The sequence below is a fragment of the Octodon degus genome, unplaced genomic scaffold (genome assembly GCF_000260255.1).
Source record: "Octodon degus isolate 3935 unplaced genomic scaffold, OctDeg1.0 scaffold00377, whole genome shotgun sequence".
In the NCBI taxonomy this organism is placed as follows: Eukaryota; Metazoa; Chordata; class Mammalia; order Rodentia; family Octodontidae; genus Octodon; species Octodon degus.
In genome coordinates this window covers 685,729-691,917 of record NW_004524953.1, presented here as the reverse complement: position 1 = coordinate 691,917, position 6,189 = coordinate 685,729, and the positions used below count along the sequence as shown (strand labels likewise).

Below are 6,189 nucleotides of genomic sequence, written 5' to 3'. Positions count from 1 at the left end.
AAGGATAGTATTGGTAAATGATTTAAAGTTATTTTATGATGTTAGTTATCCCTTATGCAAGCATTTGTGTGTGTGTGTGTGTGTGTGTGTGTGTGTGTGTGTGTGTGTCTGGTGTTTGATCCCAGGGTCTTCACATTAAGCTATATCCTCAGTCTTTTATTAATTTGTTTTGAATTTTGAAATAGACTATCACTAAGTCATTAGATTTCCCAGTTTGGGCTTGAACTTGTGATCCTCTTTCTTACTTCAGCCTCCCAGAGCACTGAGAATATGGGGGTTAACCAATAGCAGACATATAGCCATTTTTCACGTTTTGTGGATCAAATAAATTATAGACTATGAACGAAATTAAAGAGATATTTTTCTGTATTTACATTTGGTTTAAAAGTGTTTTTTTTTTTTTTGTATTTTAGGGAAGGGTCTACAGGGTGTTCAGGGTGTCACTACTAGATTGGACTTGTAGTGATTCTCCTGTTTACAGCCTCCCAAGTGCTGGGATTACAGTCATGCACCACTTGAGCTCAGTCTCAATCATGATCTCAGTGTGCCCCGGGGACCTGGGCTGGCATGGCAAGCCCGGGGATTGAACCCCTGTCCCCTGTGCCTGCTTGCACTTTAATCTTCTGATCTATTTGGCCAGCCTGGTTTGAAAGTGTGGAGGGAAAGTGAGAGAACTTTTGAAATTTTATGAAAACTTTAAGGAGCAATAGTTTCTTTTTAAGTGTTTCCCCCTCATTCTAGTTAATATCTAGAAAGGATATCAATATTTAAATAGATGATGAAGCGTTACTGAAGTAATTATATATTCACCCTACACTTAATAGGTGATGATGAGTCTCTCTCTCTCTCTCTCTCTCTCTCTCTCTCTCTCTCTCTCTCTCTCTCATAAATTTGCATGTATGTTTGAAGGGCTGATTTTTGATAAAAATGGTAATAGAAACTGCTGCTGTAGAATACTGACTGTGTTATGTTCTTTTTCATTCAATGAGGCTGTGCTTGATGTTAGCCAAGACAAGGTAGGAGAGTCCCAGAATGTAGTGCTTCACAGCATAATGTAGGAGTTAGAGCAGTGATCTACATCTGGACTGCGTAAGTTTGGATTTCATCTGTAATGCTCTGTAATTTTATAGCCTTAGCCAAGTTACCTAAACTTCCTATATCTTTGTTTATTCATACATTGGGAATAAGAGTTAGACCTACACCAAATGTGTACTGTAAAGGATCAATGACATAGTAACTTTTAAAGTACTGTCTCAGGGGCTGGGGAGATAGCTCAGTGGCAAAAGTACCTGGCTGGGAAGCACAAGGTCCCACATTTGATCCCAGGTACTGATAAAAAAAAAGCATTGTTTCAGTTACTTCTTCCTCTTTGCTGGGACAAAATACCCAACATCCAGAATTAAGGGAGGAAATGCTTATTTAGTTCACAGGTAGTAGAGGTTTTGGTCCATGCTTGGCAGGCTGCAAGGCAGAGTGGCACAAGACAGAGGGCAGCCATTCATGTCTGTGGAAAACAGCAAAGATCAAAGGGAGGAGCAGCAGCTGAGGCAGCTAGCAAGCCTCTTTCCCCTCCTTACATTGCATGCAGATTATCCACCCTAGGGCGGGTGTAGCACTCACACCCATAATCAGTGCATTGGGTCATGAATTAATCATAAACTCTGGGAGCTGGCGCATGACTGCATGAGGTTTTGTGGGGACAACTAGACACAAATCATAACAAGTACTTAGAATAGGGGCCAGTGATATAGCTCAGTGGTATAAGCAGCTGCCTGGCAAGTGCAATGTATCTAGTTCAATTCCCAGTGGGACTGAGGGTGGGGAAGTACTGTTTAAAACAGTACCTGGCATAATATAAAGCCAATACACATTACTGTTATGACATTATTCTCAGTTCACTTTCTTTTACTTTTTTTTTTCTTTTTTGGTTCCAAATGCCTTCAGGGCAGGATTGGATGGCTTGAGTTGTGGGGATTGAACCACAGCAACCTGAGCCTGACTGCTTTGTTGAAGCAGCCACTTAAAGAACTGAGCTAAGGGGCAGGCCCCCCTCAGTTCACTTTCTATCACAACCCCATTAATTTTATAGTTAAACTATAATGCTACATTGTTATATAAATATCTTGAATTTGTTGATTGTCTTTATGGGGAGAAAATTTCACTCTTGAAATGTTTAATGCTTCATCTGAGTGGAAAGGACAGACAAGATAGAGGATAAGCAAAGCAGAGAGCATCTGATAGTGTATCAAGACATCATTGCTAGCATGTCTCTCTGATGAAGAAAGCCATAATTTTATACAGTATACTAAAAATTTATTACAGGCATTCATAAGATAACATAAAATTCTATTCATTATGTCCACTGGCTATTCTGTTATTCAGATATCTGTTGGCATACTGCTTGATATAACTGAATAGTGAAGCATTCACTCCATTTACAGGCTCACAATACAGTATATTTAGCAATTAGCTCAATGTTTCATTGGTGTCTGTTATGAAAAGGACAGATAATACAAAGATTGTCCAGTTATTTGGGAGTAAATTATGTCAAGTAGTTATTAAACAAGATACAAACTCATCTGGAAATCCAAGTAGTCTCTCCCTGCTTTCTAACTGTTTTCCTTCCCACGAGAATGTCTTCCATTTCCTTTGTGCCTATGTGGCAGGAAGGTATAGAAAATTACTGGAAAGTATGGAGTTACAATTTCTGCTGTGAATTGTAGTGTATCAGAATGAAAAGAGCAGCTTTCTTTTGGGGGGAGGGAGGTACCGGGAATTGAACTCAGGACCCTGTGCTTGCCACACAGGTGCTTATTCTACTGAGCTATCTCCCCAGCCCCTAAAACAGTAGTTTTTAAACAGAAAAGCAGCTACAGAGCCAGCCCAGAGAACATCAAGCCCTGACATTGTCCCTGTATCAGAAATGCCTTTTTTGTGTAATAAAGTAGGTTTGAGATCTGAAAGGTAATGTAGAATACATTACTACTGCTAATAATCCTAACACTGAAGTTAGAGGGAAAAATTCAACAGCAGTCTTCCTTTAAGAAGACTGCTGATTTTTTCCTGATTGTAAAACTGATCTTTAGAATTAGTAAACTATTAGTTCTTTTGTCCAACTCAATATGCTTCAGGCATAATGTTTTTAAGTGCTTTAGAAATGCAGTGAATTTAAAATCAGACTGAGAACAATAACATCCTAGATTTGTTGTAGGCTGAGTTTTATTAACACACAAAGGCATTTCTGAATGTCTTATATGGATAATTATCCACTTAAGGTATTAAAACACACCTCCATTCTGACATCTGACCTTTCAAAACACAGGTGAAAAGTGAAAGATGTAGATTTTTCTGATATGATACTCCTTCAGAAGGGCTTTTTAGCATTTGGTCCCTTCAATGGAGAATGAATTTCACTCTAAGATGATTGTGGACAACTGTACTGTGCATTTCTGCTTGTCTATGGAAAGGAGCAGGTAATAATATGTTTTGTCTCCTTTTTTCAATTGTTTGTACCTTTTCTGAATTTCTTATATATTTCTTTCTTTTTTTCTTTCTTCTTCCAATTTTACATGCATATATCTGGTAATATGAATAACTGGTTGGAAGACAACTCTGTATTACAACAAATACTATGAAATTCATATCACTTTGTTAAGTGAAATTCTGTATCACTTGTAATTTTTTTCTGTTTTAATTCTAATTTGTACTCTCTTTTAAAAAATAAATAAATTTAAAAGTTGCTTGTGAGTACAAAAGGGAAAAATCCATGCATGAGACCACAGTTTGCTAGCTCACATAAACTATCTCCATATAGGTATTATTTTAATTATCTTAACTGCACAATTCAAAGGCATTAAGTATATTCACATTGTTGCCTAACTATTATCATCATCCATCTTCAGAAACTTTTCATGTTTCAAAGCTGTATGTATTTAACAATAATCTCCTTTGAATCTCAACCCCAAACCCAGCTAACCATCATTATACCTTGTTTCTTTGAATCTGCCTGTTCTAGGTACCATATATAAGTAGAATTATAAAGCACTTATTATTCTATACCTGTTTTTTTATTTAGCACAATGTTTTTAAGGCTTATCCATGTTGTAACATGTGCCAGAATTTCACTGCTTTTTAAGGGTGAATAATATTGTTATGTTTATTTATTCATCTGTTGATGGGCATTTGGTTGCATTCTTACAAGTTTGAATATAAGTGATCAGAAAGCTTACTTTGGATTCTCTTGAGGGGACTCCTTAATTTTGGTAGATTGCATTTGCTTTTGATTCTTACTTTTCTCCTTACCCTCATCATGGTCCAGTATGAGTAAAGTATTTTTCATCATCTATTTGACTGTAGGCTTTAATGCATGATTTGCTTTCGCCAAGAAAATGTGGGCAAAAGTTTGAGTGTGCTGGTTCTGAGCTAAGGCTTTAAGAAGGATTATATATTTCTGTTGATCCCTTTTGGGCATCTGCCATCCATGTTAGATAAATGTAATCACTAATCTTATAAAGTATAAAAATGAAATATTCCTAAACTGAACTCAGTGCTTAGACCCAAGGCCAAACAATACTAGCATAATAACACAATCCACAAACCTGTAAGTTAAAAATACATGATTATTATGGAAAGCCACTAATTTTGAAGTTATTTCCTCGCTATCCTTATTTCAGCAATAAGTAACTAATTCAGGCCTTTGTGAGAGAAAGGGATAACATCTCTTCTGCACTTCTAGGGCTCATTGTAATTTGTGGGTGGAGATAATTTTCTCCAAGAAATGTCTCCCTGATCTTGATTCAGTACAGGCAAATCCTAGCTCTTTTCTGTTCTCAGAGACAGTTAACAATGTGACGGTTCACAATGAAATAGGAGCACAGAGCCAAAGTTGTCTCCTTGCCTTTTTTATAAATAGAGTCATAATTGGGGTTTTCTCAATTACTAAAGCTCTGGTAAAGATGATAATCAGCTCTTCAAGATGATTAAATTTTAGTGAAACTTTCATATGCTTTACTTCTTCTGTGTTACACCCCCCACACTTAGCTCACACTTCAGTGCCTCCCCCAGTTATTTATCACACCTTAGGATCTTTCTAGCTTTCATTTACATTCTCTAACTTTTAGATTATAGCCTTCAGGTTTGTTTTTAAGATGACATTGTGTGTCCATTGTTAAAGGACCTTCCCAGAGAGGTGCTGATAAGTTAACATTGCCTTCTTTAACCAGGTGCTCCATGACTACTGTTTACATGTGGATTTGTCATGTTTCTGAATTACAAATTGAATATGTCTGGACCAAATGTATTGCTGAGTATTATGGTTGAGATGAGGTTCCCCCAAAGTCTTATGTGTTCAGAGGTAGGGATTTTAGAAAGGGAGTGGATGATAGTGGTGCTTTAATCACCCATGGGTTAATCCACTGATGAGTTTATAGATAAATGTGCTGCTAAGAGGTAAAGCCTAGTTGGAAAATGTAGGACACTGAGGATGTGATATGGAAGAGTGTACCTCCCTAACCATTTTCTACTTGTACTTCCTTCTTCCTGAATGCCAAGCTGCAAACAGCTTTCTTCCCCCTAGTCCCTTACACTATGTTGTTCTCTGCTTTGGAAATAGCTGACCATGGAGTAAGAATGTGAAAACATTTCAGGTTAAATAAACATAAACAATTCAAAATATGAGATTTTTAAGTATACAGTAGCTTATTCTTTTTCCTATTATTTCAGAAAGAAAGCAAATTGCTCATACTGTCATTTTAAATATTGCCAAACTTTTTCTTATTTCTTACTTCAAGGCCTTTTTTTCCTTTCTTGCCATTCTATGTACTTTTCTAGTCACCTTGGCTTATAGATATATTGTTCCTAAAACATTGGCCCCTAGAGATTTCCATTAAGATCAGTTTCAGCAGTTGATGGTATTGTATTAAAATGATAAATGAAAAAGAGACTCAATATTGAAACCTAATATTACCTCATGATATGCTGATGTACTTTGCCAACAAATAATAAAATAAAAATTAAAAAAAATATACACATCTTGCTATGGTTTGTATCTAAAACATCCCCACAAATTCTTATGTGTGTGGAAGTTGACTGGAATGTGGCAGTACTATATTCATTATTGTACTTATCTGTTGATAAACTCAGTATATGAATATGCTGTAGGAGGTGAGGCCTGATCTGCAGCAGGTACAT

The 6,189-nt window shown here is 36.6% G+C and overlaps 1 non-coding gene across 1 annotated transcript; it reads left to right on the top strand.

Moving 5' to 3' along the window:
* The first annotated feature begins 5,913 nt into the window (after window positions 1-5,913).
* On the top strand, window positions 5,914-5,985 carry LOC111814612. Its single transcript, XR_002819556.1, has one exon. It is a non-coding gene; the product is annotated as a small nucleolar RNA SNORD82 (small nucleolar RNA).
* The last annotated feature ends 204 nt before the right edge of the window (window positions 5,986-6,189 follow it).